Genomic DNA, 26254 nt, shown 5'->3' on the forward strand with positions numbered 1-26254 from the left:
GGGATATTGGAATTTGGTTCTCTACATTTTAAGCAATTTGCTTAAAAGAATAGGCAAAATAAAATTTATATTTGCAGCAGACTTCACACATTAAATTTTGTATAGTGAAAGGGAAACAAGCCTCAACAATATGTCAATTCTCTCTTCTTATTTATCTCTAAATGTTTATGTTTCTGGTCTCTGAATATTAAAACTTCAAAAAAATTATGTATAGCTAGTTGTGCAAAGGGGTTTTGCTTCATCATGTCAGTGTTGAATAGAGTGTGTGTGCATTTCAATATACAGTGCATTTTTCTTCCTTCCCTTACCCCAACCCCACCTATCCCTTCATGTTTCCTACTTATATTCTGACATGTGTACATTGAATGGTATGTCTGTATTAGTCCACCATTTCCCTCTCCATTCTTCTACCCTACTCCCTTTTAGCCCAGATCTCCTTTTAAGACTTGTTTCAACTTCATGGTATTTTGTTAAATATCTCTACTTTGGCATTTGGCTATGGGCTTGCCACATCCTCTCTTCCATGTTTGACATACATAAATGAGTATATTTCTCCACATTTCTAATCTCAGATTGGCTAAGATAGATCTTCTTTACTATTCACCTTCTGTCCTAAATTTAGAATTGGATTTTCAGGGCCATCCAATAGAGCATTTTTATTCTCTACTCACTGAAGATGGAAGGGAAATAATTTCCATGCTGTCAGCATTATGTTATCCATCATGAATTCCCATCGCTTATCACTTCAGCAGTCTAAATTTAAAGTCATATTTTCTGCATTATATTCACACAGTATAAGTGAATATCAAGAATAATTTACCTAGTATTGGACGTTTAGGGACAATCTTCAATTTCTGATGATAGAGGCAGGAATCAGTTTCAATTTTCAGATTCCACTATGTAGTGAGCTGTGTAGTCTTCTAAATTTTCGATAAATTTCGAGTTACTTTTTGTTAATAATTTAAAAAGTTTTATTTCAGTATTTGAAATGCTGCTCCAATTATTTTAAAAGTTTCACAATAAGTTAGATGAACTTTTTCCTCCCATGTTCCCCACTAGTTCAGGTTAATTCTCCTTTCGCTTTATATTTTGAGAGACCAAGGGATGAGGGTAAACAGAGAGATGATCATTACTCACATATCTCCTTCCCTCCTGTTTCTGCTGTTCTTGTTGAGAGGAAGACTGGAGCAGGGAACAAGAGTGAAGCTTGACTTCACCATACAAGGGAGCATTCCTGGCATGTCAATTATTGTTTCTCAGAATCACTTAAATTGCTTACTCTTGCCTTCTCTCTGATAGTAACCTAACTGTGGCTTCCTTGGTGCAGAAGGAAGCACACTAACAGGTTATTACCTGTAAATTGGTATTTTATATCTCAGCTTACTACTACCAAAAATAAAAAACTTTGGCTACATAAATGCAAAGGTACTGATTGTCCAACGAAACCTTAGTGAGGAGTAGACAATTCTACTCAGCTATGCCCTCCTCTTGTATCCTTCCTTCCACTCCCCTCCCCTCTTTTAATCTCCCTTCCTTTCTTCTTTCTTTGTGGCTCTCTCCTGCATATTCATGTCTATCTTCTCTCTTTTTCTTTTCCAGTAGCAAGTGCTTTGGTTTATCAGACAACACATAAATAATTGAACAAATATTTTTTCTCCTCTTTTTGTGATTTTTTTATTCTTAAGAAGTGAGTTCTAGCACAGCATCAGTGGCTTACATCTAGATAGTTGGTAGGTTCAAATTTGACAATTGAAATTCGAAGCTATTCCAAGTGGATAAACCTAAGAAATTCTTTTCTCCACTTGTGGTAAATGGAAGAAGTGAAGGTGTGGCTCAGGTGGTATAGAGCAAACATTGAGAATTAAAGCCCAAATACAGCTCAAGTCCAGGAGTTCAAACCTGAGTACCAGCACAATATTAAAAAAATGAGTCCTTTGTCTTTGAAAAGGGATATTTCTCCAAAAATTCATACAAAGGACAGTTTCCAAGGTCCAAGACTCTTTCTAAGGCTCTTTCACATCTTAAACTGATTCCTCTGCTTGATTCATATTGAGGAAAATAGGAGTCACACTTCATATTAAAAAGTATGCAGATTACTGAACAGTTCTTACCATTTTTAATGTAAAGGAAGCATGAGAGAAGAATTCACCTCACTTGGGTGAGTTAGGTTTGATCCACTGACAGACTTTTGCAAGTAAATGAGGGTCTGTTTACATGTAAAGAAGTCTATATAGATGCTTTCTAGGAGAGAGAACAAGCTACCTGTTTCCAAGTTTGAATCAGATTAAGTTTATTCCTATGAAATGGTAAAGAGAAGCTCATCTCATACAACATTATGCAGACAGCAATTTCAAAAATATTAAAAACCCATGTCTATGTTTTGAACAGCTAAGTTTTCACAAACAAAAAACAGTTTACTGAACCAAGAAAATATAAGTTAGAGCAGTAGGAACTATGTGAAATATAGTTAATGGCTGAGTGATATGTGTAAAAGAGTTCTGTAATCACAACTAGACTATAAATTTTTTCATCATGTCCCTAACAAGAATCTCTAAGATAGGCCTTGCTAAATCTGTCATAGAGGGTGGCGTTTATGCAATTGTCAGGTTTGTTTAGGGTCCAATATCTCCCACAGTCACTTGGGTTGCAAACTGCTCACACCACATGCGGTGCATGGAAACACATGCTGTCTTGCTAGGCACCTAAGGAATTTTTGTGCCACTGTGAATAGTTATTGTTTTATTCTTGTAATTATACCTGTCAGTGTGAAGTCCTTTCATGATAAGAATAATAGTTTCTGTATCATTTGTTCCACTAACAAATCTCAGATATAAGTATAGTCGGGTGCCCATGGCTCATGCCTATAGTCCTAGCTACTCAGGGGGCTGAGATCTGAGGATCACAGTTCAATGCCAGCTCAGGCAGGAAATTCCATGAAATTCTTTTCTCCAATAAACTACCAGAAAACTGGAAGTGGCGCTAGGTCTCAAGCTGTAGAGCTCTTGCCTTGAGCAGAAGAGCACTTGGACAGCACCTAAGCCCAGAGTTCAAGCCTCACGACTGACCAAAAAAAAATCTATCTATCTATCTACCTACCTATCTACCTACCTATCTACCTACCTATCTACCTACCTATCTACCTACCTATCTACCTACCTATCTATCTATCTATCTATCTATCTATCTATCTATCTATCTATCTATCTATCTATCTATCTATCTATCCATCTAATCTATCTATCTAATCTGTCTGTCTGTCTGTCTGTCTGTCCGTCCGTCTGTCTGTCTGTCTGTCTGTCTATGTATCTATGATGAGATGAATTACATTTAAATATAAATCAATATTTGTGATACACATTTAAAATATAAGTAAATATATGATGTATTTATAATATATACATATATAAGATCATATTATATCTGTACGTTTATAAATATAATTCTAATTTATATCCAAAGAGTACATCTGAAGATTTTGGGGAAAATGTAGAGTGTCTAAAGGCTTACTACTGACCCACCATACTTTCAATCATTTTTTCCACTTATTGCAATGTCTGGATTACTAAGACTGAATGATTATGAAACAGAGTTGTTGTGTTAATCCTTACGATTTTGGATTAGAAACATCTACTTACTTGGTATAAAACCTACCAAAATGTGATCTTGAAATCACACTCCACAAACTGGACATATATATCAATTTAACAACTTACAGGTCTTAAACTTTTATTTGAATCCTGTATCTCACATACATTCAGTTTCCTTCGAGTCAGCTACATGTACAAACATGCCTAGATTTTCATGCTCACATACATCCCCATACTCACATTACATACTAAATGTAACATTGTAATAAAAAATAATATATATACTGAAAAAGAACACCTTTGCAAATGTAATTAAATTTTATTTTTAAACACAATGCATTATTGAAATACTGATGAAAGAGCAGTGGAGAGATGTTTCAAATAGTAGATTGCCTGCCTAAAGAGCATGTTTCTTATTCCAAACATCATTATTTCCATCCTTTCTTCTCCCACATAAAAAAGCATAAATAACTACAGAATTAACTGCATGTTCCTTAATCACTCATGGAAGAAACTGTTTTATATATATATATATATATATATATATATATATATATATATATATATGTATATATATGTATATGTATATATATATATATATGTATATATATGTATATGTATATATACACACAATGATATACTATTTAGCCACACACAATTATGAAATCACATCATCTTCAAGAAAATAGAATTGGAAACCTTCATATTAAAGCAATTAGTGATACTGTGAAAAACAATTATTAGATTTCTCATATGCAAATGTTAGACCCAGAAAATAAAATGAATGACCCAGGTGTGAAAGATGGAACTGATTAAGTTTGGAAAAAAGTAAGAGAGGAGATGAAGAGAAATATTGTGGAGTAAATATGTTCAAATATTTCATAAGTTCGTATGATGACATAATAAAATATAAGTATAAAAATAGGATAATGAAATTAATAAAAGGAATAAAATTTAACAAACTACATTATGTGGATATATGTGTATAACACAATAAAATACTTTTGTGAAATTGATATTTGCTAAAAAAAAAGTAAAATTCATTCCAGTTGTTATAGATTCATAGGTTAATTTCCATTTTTAGCTGAGATATTTCCCTGATAAAGTAAAAGGAGAAATTTGTTTTGCTCATTTAGAAAGACAATCTTGTCCAATTAGCATTAAAGTATTCTAGATAATTACTGTCAATGTGAAATTGTTCAGGTTATTATATTAGAATATTTCCAATTGACTCTTCAAAGTATTACCCTATAGGTATATACTTTTTGCTACTGATTGAATATCTTTCTACTCAATTACTGTATACCTTTTTCTGAATGAAGTTTGGTAAATGTAACTAGGATATATTATACCTGACCAGGAAATCAATTATTCAAACAGTTTTTATCAAAAATGCCTATAACGAAATAAAGATATAAATCCAAATTATGTATATTTGAAGACAATACTTGCTTAGTCCTCGTCTCGTATTCTTCATTCCCTTCTTGAGAATAATACACATTGTAAGGGAATGCTTAACATGTTTCAGAGAAATAGATTGACTTTAGTCAAATGAGTTACTCTATGCTTCATTTTGGTTTACTTTATATCCAGAAGAGCTAAATTCTTACCTTATGATTTTCCTTAGATTTTATACTCAGGTTTAACCTCTGATGGGTGACAGATAAAGGTATAAACATTTTTTAACAGTGGCTAAATTTAGGCTGAGGAATCTAGGTACAACTTTACTCATGCAGATAGTCCTGATCAGTCATGAGACCACGATATCAAAATGTTAACCTATGCTTCCTGAAATCATGCTTATGAGATTTTGTGTATTATAAACAGAGGTTATTAGAATTTGTTTTGTAAACAACATCATTTCATGGGTTAGGAGCTGAATTGAGATATTATATCCAGAACAAAATTTAAGGAGGCATCCAAAATTAGTTACCAAGATATAAATCATTTAACACAACGTTTTAAAAATGCAAGACAAAGGAAATAATTTATGAAAAAAGCCAACGTTTAAAATAAATACAGAATCAGTATGACTGATTTTTTCTTTTTATCCCAGTTGCAATACGGATTGCATGATGACTTTTCTAGTTATATGGTTAGTTAGGTCTTGATATTTAGTTGGAGAAGTTATGTTCTTTCATATATTCATTTGTCAGATCAAAGAGGAAATGAATTCCATGCCAGAGTCAATCTCAATAATAATGTTACTGATGTATTCTACTATTTGCCAGTTTCAAATCAGCTCGAGTAACTTTGGTCTTCTTTGGATCTAACTAATTAGGTATACAATTTAGTCAGTACTGGATTTTGACCACCATTTATTAAAGTATTATTTTCCAGAAACTACTACTATTCTCTCTTTTCATGAGATTTTTAATTTCATTTATATAATGTGCTGATGTTTTCCTTTAGATAATCCACATTCAGTCTTCTAAAAACTGTATAATTTGGAGTATTTTTAAATTATGTACACTCATGTACACTGCTCAGATTCTATTATTTGCACATTTTGTTCTTGTTAAGTCAGTAGTATTTAGTTCTCATTATGGATATTTTGGAATTACTAATTGCATTTCAGAAATTTTAAGAATGTTATGATTTTTGTGATTTCATACTGTAGCATTTTTTCTTTTAAGTAAGTGCAGATCTTTCTTTACATACAGTTACAATTGTTTTAAACAATTTGATCCATTCAAGGGATTTTCTATATTAGGTTGATCCAGATGAATTTAATTACAAATTAACACAACCTTATTTCTGAGAGACAGTTATACTTATAGCTCTACTTAAATTAACATGTGTTTGAAAGTTTTGTAGTTTAAAAAATAAACTGGGCACAACATGTTTTTGTTCCTGGGGAAGTTCCAATTTGTTGGTTGTTTTTCCGGCTGTGATGACTTCAAAATATGTGTGCATTTTATTTCAATTGTTTTGTGCCTATATTTTGTTTCATATAACAGAAAATACAAAAAGAATCAGTGATTTAGAACTTTTCCAAATAGAATTCAAAGAGAGACACTTGAAGTTTTGTGACAACTGGGAAAAGGGTATTCCTTACTGGAGTGGTTAGCAGAATAACAGAGACATTGTTTGATGAGATTTGAATTCTGCCACTTCTTGACTCACTATTTCCAATGGTATTACTTCAACGTATTTAGTGGAAAGAAAATAATTTTGTCTGTATGAATTCACAATTTTTGGTTTAATTGGGCCACACTACACATTCATATTTGATTTTACCTCTAAAATCTTTTCTCCTTAGTTTAAAACCACAGATGTGAATTTATAATATAAAATAGCACTTAGAATTTATATGAAATGGTCCCAACTATTTGGAATGTAATGAATATAGTGTGTGAGATAGTATGTAAAAATTGATTTTGGAGAAAGTCAATTACAGTGGATTTTTGTGAAATACTGAGTAATAGAATTATATTTGATTCTATAAAAAATTCACGGTTACATCTAAAAATAACTCAGTTATAAGCTAATTCTGAAAAAATAAGATTGTTTACTGGAAAAAGCTAGAAGTTTCAATAAGCTTGCTTTTTAAAAATTGACTTGGATCTGGACTTTGATGGTTCATGCCTGTAATCCTCGCTACTCAGGAGTCTGAGATATGAGGATAGTGGTTGAAAGCCAGCCTGGGCAGAAAAGTCTGTGAAACTCTTATCTCCAATAAACCACCTTAAAACCAGAAATGGCACTGTGGCTTAGATGGTACAGTGGTAGCCTTGAGATGAAGAGTTGATGCACAGTGCCCAGGCCCAGAGTTCAAGGCACACAACCAACAAAAAAATTGACATGGAGTTTTACTATATTATTTCATGATTTTTTAATGAGTGGTTGTTCAGTAAAAATGTCATTGGTTTTTATATTTTGTGTTGGCATAAAATGAGCCTAGTATTGTCTTAAATTAATAAAAAAATTTCTTATTCTATGACTGCATACATTTTGTGGGTAATGGTTAAAACCAAGTTGCCTCTTTAAAATAAAATATTTATATCATCCCCCAAAAAAGAGAAACAAAATAAAATATATGCCAGAAATTTACTCTGTAAATCTTCATGGACTAATAGCCTTTCAGTTTGTTTTAACTTTTAATAAAAAATTAAAGTAATACTGGATAATATGAACCCATTTAAATTTCTTCATCCTTGTCATTTAAGATTCACTTTAAAAAGAAGTTCAACAGGTGAGTGTTTTTTCCTTACTTTTCCAAAGAAATGATCATTTCCTCATTATAGTGTATAGCACAATATACCCAGAAAGCATTTCTTAAAGAAAAAGATTATTTCCCATTCTTTGGTTTGCTTCAGTCTGTATTTAAACTGCATACCACAACTTACCCACCCTATTGTCTGTCTTTTCATTTGAAACATTTCAAAAGTTTTCCTTCCCTGGTGTGTCAGCCAGCAAAGTTTTACAAAACAGCACGATTTCATTCATTGTGCTTTCTAAAATATATCTCACAAATGCAAACAATGAAACAATCTGAAACATCTGTGGACTTTTCTACTTATAGTGGAAAAATCACTTTCCATACTCCTTAGAACCAGCTGTTTACAGGCATTAATTGCTGCCAGTTCCATGCTTAAGATCAGCTGCATTTGACAATGGCATACACAGTAATTTGTTTACCACATCTGGTTTGTTTTCAGGAAGGACTGTGTTCATAGAAGATGGTAATAGATGAGTTTTGAAATTATGTAGTTTAATAGGGCTCTGAGTTGTGGATGTAGAACATCCATTTCAGTGACAATTTTCTGGGTAAAGTGTTCTACAGTCTAGGTATTTTTAAGGAAATATTATACGTTGTTTCCTTGGTGACAACGGAATTGAAGGACTTAAAATTTTATATACCATGGCCATCTTAAATGCAGTAGATGTACTTGGGTTGGCATGCAAAACTTTTGGTAAGTAAGGTAAGTGCTCTACCACTGAGCACCTTCCCAGCCCTTCGTGCATGCAAAACTTTTGGGACAGCATTAATGTTTGAATCTTGGATAGGATTTGATTGGGAATTGTGGCAGACCTTCATAGTATAAGAAGAAAAACGAAAGGCCATACTAATATTTTTTTGGGGTCGGGTTGTGGGGCCTGAACTCTGGGCCTGGGCACTGTCACTCAGCTATTCAGATCAAGGTTAGCGCTCTACCACTTGAGCCACAGCGTCAGTTTTTTCTTTTTGTTTATGTGGTGCTGAGGAAGCGAACCAAGGGCCTCATGCATGCAAGGCAAGGGCTCCACAACTAAGACACTTTCCCAGCCCCACTAATACTTTTCTCTGCTACATTGTTACATTAGTTTATTCAACACACACATACAAACACACAGATACACACATTTGTATTATAAAGACCCACTCCGTCTGCAAGAAAATATTTTAATAGGAATTCCATAAAATATTTAGTCTGCTGAGTTATGATTAGAATTTACAGAAATATCTACTTGCTTCTTCCCCTGGACAAGTCATTTTCATTTGTGAAGGTGTTGCCAATTGAATTTAGAATTCCCCAGAAAGATCTATGAGTTAAAGAAAAGTGACTTTCTATTTCCTCCCAGACTGTGGAGAATATCTGAATAGTTCTGGAAATTAAGTTCTTCAGCGTGAAAGCTATGAGAACATAGACTTTCAACTACTTTCTTATTTTATCTTTTAATCAGTCTAGGTTAAAAAAAATTTTTCTCTTTGACATACTCACCACCTTGCCATTGTCTTCTCACAGGCTCCCAAAGCAATAAAACCAACTGAACATATACTGAAACCTTCAAACTTGGAAATCTGAATAAGCATTTCTGTTTAATAAGTCGACAACATCACTTATTATGGTAGGTTATAAAGCTAACACATAAGTCTAGTCTTTCTAACAATGTAGAGTATATTAAATTGTGTTTCATTATAAAATATCTAACTCCATGTTTTATTTTATATTTTTGTTTCTGTTGATCCCAGGGCTTAAACTCAGGGCCTGAATGGTGTTTTTGTGTTCTAAACCAGTGCTTGACATATAATCTGAACTGGAACTCCATTTGCCCTGGTGGTTAATTGGAGATAAGAATCTAATGAACTTTCTTATGCAGGTTGGATTTGAACTGTGATCTTCAGATCTTAGCCTCTTAACTCGCTAAGATTACATCCTTGAGCCACCAGTGCCTACCCATGTTGCATATTTTGTGTAATTCAAATTTTCAGCATTGTATAGATGCTCCTAGTACAATAAAAAAAAAAAAAAAAAAACAACCTAGTTTTCACTGTATTTGATGTTGGTATAATTTGTGGAGGGGAAGGGAAAAACCAAATTTTTTAAATAGGGATACAGGTCGAACCAGTGCAACAATGATATGTACAAGATGTTATGTAGAAAAATGAAATTTACAACTTTGGCTCAAGATGGGAGAGAGGGTCGGGAAGGGGAGATGGAAAGGGATGATAAAGGGATTGAAAGGAGGAGGTAACAATTCTTGATGAGAAAATATACTCATTACATTGTCCCTGTAATTGTAACCCCTTTGTATGGTATTTTCACAAAAAAAACTTAAAACATAATAAGGATATTTGTAAAGTATATAATGAAGGAAGAATTTTCATCCTTTACAAAACCTATGCTAAACTATCTATATTTTACTGTACCTTTCCTGCAACAAGTTTGATATAGTTTAATACCTGTCACTCCAAGTTTCTCTATATTCTACTGGAGATTTAATTTTTCGTGTATGTATGTATATGTATATGTATATGTATATATCTATCTATCTGTATATGTTCCAATGTGGATCATCAAACTTGAAACTTTGCTTTTTTTTTGGCTGTTCAGCAGTTAACCTGGTCGGCTCAATCTGTGACAATATCTGTGCTCATTCTGATCATTCCTTTATTTACCAAACCACCAGCCTTTAAAATCAGCTTTATTTCCAGAGATGATTACCAATCAGTCCAACCAGTATACACCCAGAGGGTTTTAATAAAACAAGCTTTAAGGAAGGGAGATAACATGAAATGACAACTACAAAATTTCTACAGAGACCTGACATCTTTCACATTTCTGCCTTCCTCCTGATACTTAAGCAAGAATTGACTAACACTATAAATAATACTGCAATTATAACTTAAAGATCAGTGTTTTTTTGAACCTGAAGCCTTCTTTCCATGATTTTTGACATAAACTTTTGTGAGACTTTTTTATTGTGATGGCTTTCCATCCAAAACAAAGCCATGTATATCAAGAAAGCCAATGGTTTCATCTCAGAGTACTAAACAAAAGAGGGAGAAAATTAAGGTTAGCTATATATGTTAAGCACAAATATAGGCAATACCAAGATATTTTGAAATTGTATACTTTCACTGGATAAAGTGGCTCAAATCTATAATATTATCTACTTGGGAAACAGAACTTAGAGAATTCCAGTTCCAGGCAAAATGTTTTGTGCTTGTGTTAGGAGGACCTCAGTCCAAGCAGGCCCAGGCATAGTGATACTACCTCAAAATAAGCAATCAAATTATAATCTGCAGGTATGGTAGTGTCAGAGATGCTGTTTCACAAGTATAGGTTTTGATTTCAATTTTCCAGTAGCACTGGGAATTTAAATGTGGCATGTCTAAGGTCAAGACTTCATACTTGTCTTACAAGCTCTAATAAAACCTTTACCTCTTTTGCTACTTTGTAAAAGTATAACCATAACTTCCATGTCCCAAACAAATAATTTCATATTAGAGATTTTCTTCTATCTATTAAGTAATATGTTATGTCCCACTGAAATCAGACTAAAGATAAAAAACGCATTGTTTTACAAAGTGATTGCATATGGGGAAACAGAATCTCAAAGGTAGCATTTAAGTTGAAGTCTACTCCAAGAGAAGCAGAATGCCTTGACTATGCCAAGGAAAGAGGAATCAGAAGCCAACTCTAATCTTGGAGTTCTAATTCCACCAACTCAGAGACAATGTATTTACAATATTAGTGCTACCCAATCTGTGGTCTTTTATTATTGCAATTACTAGCAAACATGTGGAAGCTATAAGACACGAAAAGTCATTGACACTTCGGATCAAAGACTCATCTCTATAATCCTAGTGATTAAGAAGTACGAGACTTGGGGGATAATGGTTTTCAGGCTAGTAGGAAAGTTCATGAGGTTCTATCTCCAATTAACTACAAAAATTTCTGGGCTGGGGCATGGTTCAAATAGTAGACTGACCACTGTTAGCAAAAAACAAAAAAACAAAAAAACTGAGAGCATGATGTATGTTCAAGCCCCAAACTGGCAGAAAGAAAAAGTCCTTAGAAGAATACTATGAGAAGAATTATGAATAGGACAGCAGAAACAAAAGAAATAAACTTATTGATATAAACAAACCTTCTCATTGTGAAATATGGCACAAACTGTAATATTTAGGGTTTACCTTCCTATACAGTAGAACTAAATGGCATTTTTACTTAACGAAACTAAGATATAAAACTGTATGCAATAGATAATCACATTACTTTTATCTTTCCATAATTTAACTTGTTTTACTAAATATTTCTCGAATAGTGTAGCTTTTGAAAATCAATAAATGTTGCATTTTCATATATGATTACATATCCTTCCAAGTGTTGTCTAAAATTTATCTACACTGAAATGATTGCTATTGACATCTTTCTGAAGATATTTATACTTTCAGCTGACCTTCCACAAAACTCATACCCAAAATATAACTTTTTAGTTTGTTCATGCAAACATAGGAACATAAACATATGTCTCAAAATGTTAATTACTTTTATCTGCTGTCATTAATGAAGTATAACTAATAGAATTAAGTATATACCCTGAGGGAAATAAGATACTTCCTTCTAAATACAGACATGGAGCCACTCACACAATCACACACGCACACATATATATTTACCACTCTGACTCAGGTTAGATTCCTGACATTGCGTGTCAGCAGTGATCTAATAATCAAATTTTCCAGCCCAGACATTAAATACATTCATAATTCCACACAGACAAAAACACCAGATCATTCAAAAGAATGAGAATATTTAACAGAACCAACCAGCGCTGAGCCATCTACTCCCTGATTTCATTCATTCATGATGATGCATTTTTCATATCATAATTAAAAATATTTTTGTCTCTGACTAGCAGAAAATATATGCTATCATATAGTAGAAATTGTAGGTAAAATTACTTGTAATCTTTAGTAGATCTTATCAAAGACTTCTGTTTCCTTCTTGCAGAGTGTTTCAGGCATTTTGCTCTAATGTCTATGATTAAATTACAAAGGACATGCCATATACCTTAATTCACTTTTCCTAAAGGTTATGCTATGGAGTTGAATCTGATTTGTTTGCTTATTCTAAATTAAATATTTTCAACAACTTGGAATTATTGTTTATGTTACTCCTAATCCATTTGAAATATCAAATAGAACTGGAAATTCCCCTCGGCAATGATTTGTGAATGTCATTAATGGTTGTGGAGGGATGAAGGACTGAATTATCTAGAATGCATTAAAAATGGCACTGTTATTCAAAGGGCTAATCATTTAGTCAGCTTTTAAAGTGTGGTGTTCTTATTTCATCTAAGAAGATAACACTATGATTTCCATCACATTCTTGCCTGCAGAGAAGTAGAATTATTTCCTTTGTACAGTTGATGTCCAGCTGCGACTTTAGTGAAACCTACAAACAACTGCACAGGTGTATTAGCTGCTCTAGATTTTCAAATTTTCTTCCTGTAGCCCTTGTGATTTGAGCCCAGATTCATGGGAGAGTCACATAATCCACAGTAACAAAGCACCACAATATACAAAGACCACGTGCAAAATGAGGTTCAATTTTTTCTTTGTTGTTTCCTTTTTTTATTGATTGTCTTTTAAGGAGCTAAGGGTGTTTATTTCTCATTATTTTTGATGTGACTTAAATAAATTTTCCAGATTTTTCAAATAAAATAAGGAGATATAAAAGAGACCTATTTAGTCACAAAATACAGCTAATCATTTGAGTGATTTTTTTATTCTAATCCTGTTCTCAGTTATCTTCAAATAACGTTGAGATGAGCCTAGCATATGTGTAAATTGACATGTATAAAGCACACAGAATTCTGGAATCTTTGGACTGTGATTTCTATATAACTTCACTTAGAAAAGAAAATTATCACTTGGTTCATGTCTGAAGTAATCTACTTAAAACAAGTTTTATTAACTTTATTAATAGATGTCATAATCTATGGTACTGATGCATTACATAAGTATTTGATTCCTTATGTCCACTGAATTAACATTACATTTATTTTACTTTTTACACATGAAATAATGACATTCATGAGGATAAAACATGCATTTTTTTTAATTTTGGTTGCCAAAAGGGAATTATTAGACATTTGGAACATCTAAATATGAACTTTCAAATTTCACTAGGACTTGAATTGTGTTATTTACAACTTTAATATTAAAATAAAAAGCATTACTAAATAGAAAGCAATATTATTTTATTACACCTTAATCCCTGAATTGACTTCATGATAAAAAACAATTAGATTTATATAACAACATATACATACTCAAATGAACTATGAGATACAGAAACAGAAAACTTCTTTTTTGTTTTGTGTTTGTAGTTGTTTATAGTTTGTGATAATTCTATCTTTTTTACCTTATGCCTGGTATATTCATTGTGTGTCTTCAGGAAGGTGAGGGGTGGGCACAGAGCTTTAGGGAAAAGAGTGAAAAATTGCAGCAGTTTAGTTCATTGAACTTTGATGAAAGTGAACTATTTAACACATGGGTGGGGACAGAAGGGTGGGACTGGGAACAAGTGAGGGAACTGAAGACATTTCACAAAAGGAAATGTACTCATTACCTGATCCTTGTAATTAGAATCCATCTATAAATCACCTTAATAATAACAACAGAGAAATTTTTAAAGTCAAACAGAATGTTGCTTGTTAGAATTCTAGATTTTTTTGTTCACTGGTTTGAGCTTGTTGAGTCTATCTCTGAAAATAGCTACATTGACATTCATTGGGTGAATTTTTGAGCTACTAGTAGATAAAAGTCAATTATGATTGTATGTTTTTTGAGACTGATTCATTTATTTTTTAATCTAATTTGTATTATTTCTGTCTAGTGGTTTTTGGTTTTGTTTTTCCTGTTTTGTCAAAGACTTAGTGGTGCATCATTAGTGCTGATTTAAGATTGTTCTAATTTGTTGATGTACATACTCAAAGCTATAAATATTCCTCTGAGTATTGTCTGTGCTGCTGCTGTGTCCCAGAGGAGGTAGTATTTTGTGTGTTCATTTCCACTGAATTCCATAAACGTTGGAACTTTCCTGTATATTTCTTCAGTGACTCACTGATGATTTAAAAATGTGTTATTCAATCTCTGTGGGTTTCAGAATGTTATGTGATGCCTTTTGATGTCGAGATCTAATTTGGTACCATCATGGTCTGACAGGATACAAAGAGTAGTTTCGTTTTTATTTTTGAATTATGAAAGATTTTCCTTGTGATATAAGATATGATCTAATTTGGAGAACATTCCTTGGGCTGCTGAGTAGAATATATATTGTAACACTGGTAGGTGAAATACTCTGTAGATATCTGTTAGGTATAACTTGTCAGTACAATTATTTAGCTCTAAAAATTTTTGCTAAGTTTTCACCTGGATGGCCTGTCCAGATTTGTTCAAGCAACCAACAATTTATTTGGATATATGCATGTTTTTAGGGTAAGTAGTATTTCTCTGATGAATTTCTCTAGGATTCAGGACATTGATATTTAGAATTTTTATATCCTTCTGATAGAGAGTTTTCTTTGTCAATATTTAATGTCCTTCTTTGTCTCTTTTTACTTTCATACTACTTTTATTTTAAAGCCATTTTAATCTAATATTTGTATAGCTACTCGCCTGTTTATGAGGCCCATTTTTAATTTGTAAAGATGACTTACAGATGGGTTACAATTACATAAGTCAGATGATGAGCACATTTCTTTTTGAACAGTGTCACCTTTTCACACATATTCTCCCAGTTTTTCCCTTTTAAACTCCCTCTCACATAAGTTGTATAGTTCATTTACAATGTAATGTCTATTGAGTAGCACTGCTGCATTTAAGCCTTTGTCCCACCATTTCTGTATTCCCCCTTGCCCTATCCAAATTTACATATAAGACCAAAGGTGCAGAAATTTTAAAAAATGGCATCAGAACATTGAAGGAAAAAGCAAAATAGTAAAGAAACTCTCATAATCATTTCTTGGAGATCATTTTAATGAACATTATTTTATATGATAATATTCATACAGCTATTGATCCTTTGTGATCCTCTCCAAAGGTCATCCTCCTTTGATCTCACTGTATAAATGTTTAGAATCCCATATAATTTATCATGTCCAAGTGTAATGTGTTCTCTTTTACCATCCAATTGTGTTTACTTGTAGAATTAGAGGCACATTCTACTACAACAAATGAGGGAAATTAGGCAACCTATGTTTCTTTGAGTCTGTCTTTCTTCACTTAATATAAGTTTGTTCCAAGTCTTTCCATTTCCTTATGAATGGTGTAATATCATTCTTTCTGGATCAATAGAATCGCATCATACTGAAGAGTTTCTACATGGCAACGGAAAAAGTTAGCAGGATATATAGAAAGAGAACAGAATGGAAGAAGATTTTTATTAGCTAAGCATTAGACAAGTGTTTTCATAACTAACCCATATTTAGAGATCAAAAAGTTAAACCCAACAAAAATTAACCCTCAAATAAACAAGAACCCAATTAATATATGGGATAAAGACTTAAAGATAACTTCTTAGAAGAAGTAAGAATGACAAATAGCTGCATCTCTCTCCATAAAAGAAATGCAAATCCAAACAACACTGAGATTCATCTCACCCTTCTTACAATGTCACTATGAAAAAACGAACAATCACAGATACTGATAGGGATGTGGCCCAAAGGAAACTCTATTACACTGTTGGTGGGAATGTAATCTTGTTCAATCACTTTGGAAAACAGTATGGAAATTGCTCACAGAACTGAATAGAGAGCTACCCACCGGTCATTTATCCAATAGAGCAGAAACAAGGCCCCACTGAAGCTACCAGCATAATCATGTTCATTATCGCATTATTTTCTGTAGCCAACATATGGAATCAGCCCAGATGCCTCTCATTGTTAAAAGAGATCAAGAAATATATATGTATATATCTAATTTTATTGGTCCCAATTTACAAGTATATATGTACGTATATAAATGTATGTATACAAACATATATGCATATATATATATATTATATATATATATATACATATATATATACAAACATATAAATACATACATAATGGAATTCTGTTCATTCATCAGAAAGAATAACATTGCACCATTCTAAAGGAAAAATGAAACACTTAGAAATAATATTAAGTGAAATAAAGCAGACCCAGAGAAACTTAGTTTGCATGACTTTCCTCACTTGTGGTAGATAGGATTGTCTATAAATGTAAAAGTAAATACATTTAATGGTATGCAAGGAGGAACAAATGAATTAGCTGAAGTGTCAGAGTCCATGGAGAGTGAAAATACTATAATTCTCTTAAAAGGCTAAGTGAAAGCCAACAAAATGAATACCAGTAAATATGTAGTGCAAGAGAGGATAGTGGGGGGCAATGTGAGAGGGGTAGGAAATTGAAGGGGAAAAGGATAGAATACAGGCAAGAATCCATTGTATACTTCCCAGAATTGAAATATACAAAGCAAGGGGTAGTTTGAAATGAGGTTGAAGATGTTGAAGTGGTGACACAATTCCAGGTGCATTGTACACCTAAACTGCTTTGTTAAATGGCAAGAAATTCCATAATATAATATTCAGATACATAAGGATTGGATGAGAGTGTTGAAAGGGGTGACATTGATCAAGATGCACTGTATCCATATACTGTTTCAGTGAATGGCAACCCCTTTGTACAACTAAAGAAAATAAAAATATTCAAAAAATTAATTATGATAGTTGAATAGAGAGTTGAACCTCAATTCAATTCCCATTTAAAACCCGAAGACTTGGAGAATAAAATTCAAATAATAAAACCTTATGAATCTTTTTAATCAGAATTTGTGAAATTTAAATCAAAACTTTGCTTTTTGTCAGCCATTGGGCTGTTAAAATATTTCAAAGTAAGTGGCTTAAAAATATCAGGAGTATATTATCCATACTCCAGAAGCTTAAACATTGATTTTAAAAATGGTTATTCAAAGCAATTTTTTGTCTTATGGTGGTCTACTTTCTGATTCATAATAATCTATTTGCTGGGCGTTCACATGGCAGAGTAATTATATTGGGCTTCTTTCATCAGAATCATTATTGCAGGGTCATTTCTGAAAGGTAGATTCTAATGTCACCAGACAGGAGAATAGAATTTTAACATGTGTGTCTGGAAGGAGTTACATCGTCCAAAATACTTTGCTACTTTTTCTTTAACTCAGTGTGGTGTACTTTTGGATATTATTTCATAGAACATAATAACTTAAGGACAAGATTATATCATGCAAATTATGAGAATTATTCTTCTTACAATGGGAATAATTATAGTGATGGCAAAATGAAGTATGATTGTTTAGTGGCTCTTGAATCACATCATAGGTAACCATGTTAACGTGGTACAGCCTTTCTAAGGCCCTTCTGATGTATTTGAACAATCTCCAGTGAGTTAATTGCTTTCAGAAATATTCATTTGTGCCAACAAATACAGATCTCCTTTCATTTTAATTAGAGTATGCTAATTTCTCTGATAAAACACATAATAAAATTGTTACAATTAATATAACATAAAGACTAATATTAATAGCATTATAATTACTAGTATTCACATTATATAATATATTGACATCCCTTGGTTACTTGAATTTTTAGAATATTTATAACTAAACGGAAATTGTTTGCAAATAATTATTTGATGATGTATGGAAAATGAGAAAAATATTTGCATACATATTTACTACAGATGCAAACAGATTCACCTGGTTATTTCTGAACCTTCATTTGTTGGTTTCATTCATGCATTAGGAACATGCAGAAAAATGAAAATTGCAAACTTGCATTTACTAAAAGGTTAATTACAAGTTTATGTTGGGCTAAATAGCACATTTTATAAATTAAATTGTTTTTGTCCCTTCCTTCCTCCCTCCCTTCCTTCGTTTCTTTGTGCCTTAATTCCTTCCTTTTTTCCTTCCTTCCTTCTTTTCTTCTTTCCTTCCTCCTTCCTTCCCTTCATCCCTACTCCTCTCTCTCTTTCTCTCTTCCTTCCTTTTCTTTCCTTCTTTCTTTCCTTCTTTTTCTTCCTTTCTTTCTTTTACTCAGACTATCTCTTATGGCTATAGAAAAAATACCAACTCTTATACTCCAAGGTGTTATGAGTAATTATAAATATACTATATTAACATTAATTTTAATAACCTAAGTTGTATCTTAAGACAAATGATAATAAAAACAACTTCACAAAATTTCAGGATATGTAACAAATATTACTTTCCATGATATTGTTTATTTCTTTAAACTAAAATAAGAATTTATACATAATATTGTGTGTGTGTTGTTCTTGTGATTTGAACTCTAGACCTATCCCTTGATTTTTTACCTAGCAAGGACATTGCTCTAACATTTGAGCCACAACTCCACTTCTGGCTTTGTGTGTGTGTGTGTGTGTTCTGATGTGTGTGTGATTAATTGAGATGCGACTCACAAACTCTTGGCAAGTCTGGCCTTTTTATATTTTTATTTTTTTATTGTGAAAATACTTTACAGAGGGGTTATAATTACATGAGCAAGGTAATGAGTACATTTCTTATCAAGCATTGTTGCCTCCTCCTTTGTTTCCCCCTCCCAAACCTTCCCATCTACCCCTGCTCCGCCTCTCACCCGGCCAAAGTTGTAAAGTTCATTTTACAACATAACGACTTTTACACCTCATAGTTTTAATGGGTCCACCTTTATCCTTATTTAAACCATTTGTTTTTTCCCTTCCACTCCACAAATTGTACCAACATCAAATACAATGAAAGCAGTGGGGGAGGGACATATCTGAGACAAGCAGCAAAGGTCAGATAAGTTGATGTTAGGTGAAATGGACCCCAAAATAAGTATTCAAATGTTTTTTTCTTGTAATTGTTTCTAACATATTTATAAGATGATATCATTGTTGTCAAGGCTGGCTTTGAACCCCAGCTTCCTGAGTAGTGAGGATTACAAGCTTGAGATACCCATATTCAGCACTGATATAATATATGTAAGAATAAAATAAATTTCTTATTATTTGAATTCTAGAGGCTCAATTTAACAAATTAATATTTAGATATTTATTTAGTTAGTGAATCTGAACCTGCAGAGTGAAAAAAAAGTTTTCATTTTTATGAAAAAATATACACTCAAAGGTTTAAATGACAGAATCTTTGCACAAATTGAAATACTCTAATATTCAAAAGTGATGAAGGGATCGTTAATCAAATTTCTCATGTAAGCTAAAAGCAATAGGCTCTGTTAGGGTGAATGAAGTAATTTTTCATTAAATTAAATATTATCTACTGTGGTCACATGATTTTCCCTTCTTTTAAACCAAAACTTTTTTCGACATAAAATATAGATTCATACATTTTTGGAGTATATAAAAATCTTAATTACTAGTTATTTATTTCTGAGGTTTGAGTACCGAGACATTTCAGAGAAACACTGAATTTCATGTATTTTATGTCAACAGTGATTTTTAGAAATTGAATCAGTCTCCATATGAAATAAAGCAAGATATTCCATTACATGGAATTATTCCTATAGACTTGAATATAACTTATTTTTGAATGGTAGGAAATTCATATTATTCCTACTCTATGGAATAATTAAGAAATAAGTGATTGTGATAGTATTTATTTTTCCTTCAACTAGAAAGAAACAATCTAACAATAGATGACAAAAACTTGAACAGAAATGTCATAAAATTATGAAAAATTAAAGTCATTATGAGTTAGATGAAATAGTCATTTTTGAAGGTCACCAAATGAAATCTCTGAAGCTTCCTTATCTGTTAAATAAAATGTATTTGCACTCAACATGTTTCTCCAGCAATGGTATAACCAAACCACCTCCATGCCAAATAGCTTCTTTGATTAATTCAAGTAAATATTTAGGAACAGAAGTTATCACAATGTATAGAAATATCTACCCAACACTCTAGAAATTAAATCTGAAATCATAAAGGATTGAGATTAATAATTAGCTTTCACTAAGTTGCCATAAAGAGGTGAAACCTTTCATGTGGGCATAGTTGTAGAGATTTGGTCGCTGAGAACTTGTGATCAAAGGTGTTCAGATCAAAGTCCTTTCCTCCTCCTCCTTCTTTTCCTTCTCCCTCTCTCTCTTCCCTCCTTCTCCTTCGCCCTCTCCCACTCCTATTCCTGTCTTCCACGAATACACATATTCCAACACATATTCCTGACATGGGGTACTGTGCCACCACCAACCCAAGTCAATGAAGATAAGAAACATAATCTGAAATGTATAAAATCAGAAGTCAAGTTTAATCTTTCCCCCTTGTAAGTTAATTTTATAAAGTATTTTTTCATATTAATAGGAGACTGTCACAGCATGCTCTCATTTATTATAGGGGATAAGATTTACTGGAAAAAATCTAACCAACATCACCCTAATGAAATGATTGATTAAATTAATATTATATTAGGACAAATCTACTTTAAAATATCAGATATAGTTCAATACAAGGCAAAATATCACCTCTATGATTTCATATAAAAGAGAGCAGCATACAATCTGTTCCTCAAGGAAATTGACCTATAATTGGCAGTATTGTCAATTTCATAAATGATTTAAGAAGACTATAGAACAAATTTCAACTCAAACTGCATGATATAATATTTACTTTTTCCCCTGTATACCATCTTTGTCTGGTTCCCAAAATGACTTGTATTTTATCATATTTTTAATTAACTTTAAGTAGTTGTGTGGGACTTGCTGTTTGACAAAGCAGTATATTAACAGTGTATATATATATGTTTTTTTTTTTCTTTTTCCTCTCCTGAGGTTTGAACTCTGGGTCTGGGGGCTGTCCCCGAGCTCCTTTGGATGAATACTAGAACTCTATCACTTGAGGCACAGCAGCACTTTCTGATTTTTCTGAGATTTAATTGGAAATAAGAATATCACAGACATTCTTGCCTGGACTGGCTTCAAACCTCAATTTTCTGCCTCCTGATTATCTGGGATTACAGCCGTGAGCCGCTAGGGCCCGGCTTAATAAAATGCACTTTTTTTTTTTGCCTAGTCCTGGGGCTTGAATTCATGCCTTGGCAACGTCCTTGAGTTTTTTTCCTCATGCTAGTACTCTATGAATTGTGTGATAGTGCCAATTCCTGCTTTTTTGTTTATGTAGTACTGGGAAATCAAACCCAGGGCTTCACACATGCAAGTCAAGCATCTACCACTAGGCCACATTCCATGGCCAATACAATGCATCTTATGATCATTATCCCTCATCCTTCTCAATCCTATCTCATAGCTCAATTTACATGAATTTGTAGAATACTCACTGTCTCTTAATGTCATATATAGGCACTCAGAGGACATATCACAGACCATATTTTCTTGATAGTCTTATACATCAACATACTAAAGTTGTGCATTATAGAATTCTGTGATTTTAAATTCTAAATTTTCACTCAGTTTAACCCACTACTATTCTAAAAATTTTCCTAAGGTTAATGCAAATGCAATCTGTGATTCTTCGATAAAGTCCAATGCTTCTTAGAATGTTAAAGAGTTGGAGTAAAAACATCACCTTCAGTTCAGGAACATTTTATCATTACTACCCTCTCAAAATACTCAAATATTTATTAATAGTCATTTCCTGTCATCATTTCAACCTACTCTCCCTTTGAGCAGCTATTATTTCATATTCTACCTCTACAGATGTGCCAATTTTAAAAACCTCATATAATTAGAAAATGTAGTCTATTTTATCCATTTCTCCCATGTAATATCACTGTTTCCAAAGTAAGTCCCTGTAAATTTTTCTCATAGATAGAGCATATTTTTTTGTATGCATGTGTATATTGGAATAACATCCTCAATGAGCATTTCCATGTTTTATTATATGATATTATGAAGGGTTTTGCTATGTATATTCTTGTACGTGTGTCTCATTGGACATATGTTGTAACCTATTTTGTATATAAAATTATAATTCAAAATACTGGATCATAGAGACAATTCTATGTGTAATGTCTTAAAGATTTCCAGTATATTTAAGAAACTGAATATATCATTTTAAGTGCCAAGCACCAATGTATAAGGATTGCAATTTCTACATAATGGTTGTGCAGGGCTATCTTATTCTTTCTATTTCCACTAATCTCTATATGTATGTAATGTCTAGGTATGTTATGATCTTTGCATATGTTCCTTGATTGTTGTTATATTACTATAGAGATATGTATTTGGATTTTTGGATAACTTATTCAAGATGGTTAAAGTATTTCATTGGCATTAATATGCTCTTAATATATTTCTGATTCAAGTCTATTTAAATAAATATATATGTGTACACACTACATGTACATATGCATATAGTCATACTTATATGTGTATATATTCAAATACCTATATATGTATACATATATAAGAATATACAGATGTGTACATATATGTATATATAGCGATACATATATTATAATTTTTATTTGTCTGTAAGTTATTGGCTCATGCTTGTAATCCTAGGCACTCAGGAGGCTGAGATCTGAGCATCATGGTTCAAAGCCAGCCTGTGCAGGAAAAGTCGATGAGACTTTTATCTCCAATAAACCACCAGAAAGCCAGAGGTGATACTATGGCTCAAGTGGTAGAGCTCTAGCCTTGAGTGGAAGAGCTGAGGGACAGAGCCCAGGCCCAGGGTTCAAGGCCCAGAACCACCACCACAACCAGCAACAAGGAAAAGATTACTGACTCAAAAAGCAATAGTATTAAGCAGTCTTAAAGATAGGATCAAGTCTAACATTTTAGAATTATCTTAGATACCAGCAACTTTTGAGTCCAATGAGCCATGAGCCCTCAGCATGTTGACTGAATTTCTTAGTTTATTTACACAATCATTATAAGTATCCATTTTCTCATCTATCTTTCTTTCATTTCACCACAGAATGTGTATTTATCCTTTATGTCATACTTGAATACCAAAGCCTTTGGAAGATAGTTATTAATTGGTGCATATTAATTATATGAAGATATCTTATTGCAATATCTTACATTCTCACATATTGATGAAGGGCCTGATTAACCCGTTTCTGGCTTTCTCCATTTCCATTGCCCTTTATATTTCAGCTGTTTTCTTTGAATTTTTTTATGCTACCTTCACACATTGTCAAAATGTATTAAAGTGCTATTTACTCACCATCATTGAAAATTATACAATGCTGAATATAAAAGCAAACATCTAAATAAATGGAGACATAATTTTTGTCGATTGGAGGATACAATTGAGAAAAGATATAAATTGTCTCTTCCCCTTTTTTTGGTCATTCATGGGGCTTGAAATCTGGTCCTGGCGCTGTCCTTCTGCTATTCATTTCAAAGTGAATGCTCTACTCATTGAGCAACTGTGCCACTTCTGGTTTTCTGGTGGTTAATAGGACATAACAGTCTTACAGATATTCCCATTCCAGCTAAATTTCAACCACAATCCTCAGATCTCAGCCTCCTATGCAGCTAGGATTACAAGCATAAGCCAACAGCAATCAGCTTCATAGTTTTATTTATGTTTATGACAATTTCTAAGAACACCTGACTTGCACTCTTTGAGTCATTGACAAAGAAAAATAATCTGGAATATATTTCTCTGTCCAATATTAAAGCTATTAGTGTAAAATTGTTATATTTGTAGAGGAAAGATTATCCAGCTCAATGGGTCTGTAGGGCACCAGATTAGATCCACATAAATATTATCAAGGAATATTTAATAAGGGGTAAAACCAAACATTTGTGGAATGATGTTCTGTTTAATAAGTGGTGATACATTAGGCAGTATTTGGGAAAATTAAAAAGTGACCATTGACTTAAACATAACAATTTATTCAAATGTTAACTTCAAGCAGGATTAAAACGTGGCATATAAAACAAAAAGAGAGATGGAAATTTACAGCAACGGAAGACGTTTTGACAATTTTGGGATTTGGCATTAAAATTATAAGAAAGGAAAATGAAAGAGTTGAACTCATTGAAAGTGTAAAACAATTTAGCCTATGAAAATTCATATACAAGTGGTGAGCAGGTGGCTCATGTATCTCATCCTAGCTACTTGGGAGGCTGTGATTTGAGTTTTGCTGTTTTAAGGCAGCCCACAAAATAAACTCCCTGATAATCTTATCTCTGATTAATCAGCAAAAAAGTCAGAAGTGAGGCATGACTGAAATGGTAAATTGTTAAAAAATTGCAACAAATCTCAGGGACCCTGAGTTCAAGCCCCAGGACCAAACAAGTTTGAATCAACTTGATATAATGTAACGGTTATAAATTTTAACAATTAAATCAATGAATATTACACATTCCCATAGAAATATAATTGGAAACAAAAGGCATAATTGTTTTCTTAAAACAAGTAATGGAACCATGAATTTCTTTCACTTTACAATTCATGTTTTATGTCACTTTAATTAGCAGACTTCCAGGACTAAAACTAAATATATTAATTGTATACCACAAGAAGAAAAGTGATTATAGTTAAGAATAGATATTTCATCCTAGCCAGAAGATAAGTTTTTGAGCATTCTCCCTAAAAAGAAATTTTACATGCAGAAATTAATGGATATGATGTAGCTTTATTATTACACAACATATAAATGAATGGGATTATCAAGCAATATTTCATAGCTATGTAAAAAATAATTGTGTAGCTAGGAGTCAGTGGCTCATGCTTATAACCCTAGCTACTAAGAAGGCTGAGAGCTGAGACTCAAGGTTCAAAGCCAGCTTAGGCAGGAAAGTCCGTGAGACTCTTATTTCCAATGGGCCACCAGAAAACTGGCAGTGGCTCAAGTGGTAGAGCACTAGTCTTGAGCTGAAGAGCTGAGGGACAATGTCCAGGCCCAGATTTCAATCCCCACTACCAACAAAAATTAAAAATAAACAGTTACAAATAAACAAATATTTTGAAATAAATGTGAAAAATATATTCTAACAATTTTTAAATCCTTACTAGGTATACTAGTTTATATAAATATAAAGAATTGCTTTCTGGATTAGTTGTCATTGAGTCAAATTTGTAAATCACACATTTGTCACTCAATTCATATTTGTATATTTCTATACTTATATACTTTAAGTATAATTAAGTGATAAGTGAAAGGCAATACTGTTTTAGGAAACTCCCTTGGCTTTCTATAATTAAGCCTCCTACCCTAAAATCAATATGCCCTCCAAAATAGTCAGACGTTTCATCTCACTGGAGAAGAAAAGTATAAGCCATAATCATTGCTAGAACAAGTAACATTTCACATGTATGTCACTTAGTTTAAGAACCAAAACATGCAAATCATCTTAATAATGCCAGTAATAGCAAAATGTCTTCTGAGCTTTTCAGTCTTTAAGGAGATGAAAATCTTTAATTATACATCTATTTTTTTCTACATAACATCC

The sequence above is a fragment of the Dipodomys spectabilis genome, unplaced genomic scaffold (assembly GCF_019054845.1).
Source record: "Dipodomys spectabilis isolate Male_0828 unplaced genomic scaffold, ASM1905484v1 ptg000307l, whole genome shotgun sequence".
Lineage (NCBI taxonomy): Eukaryota > Metazoa > Chordata > Mammalia > Rodentia > Heteromyidae > Dipodomys > Dipodomys spectabilis.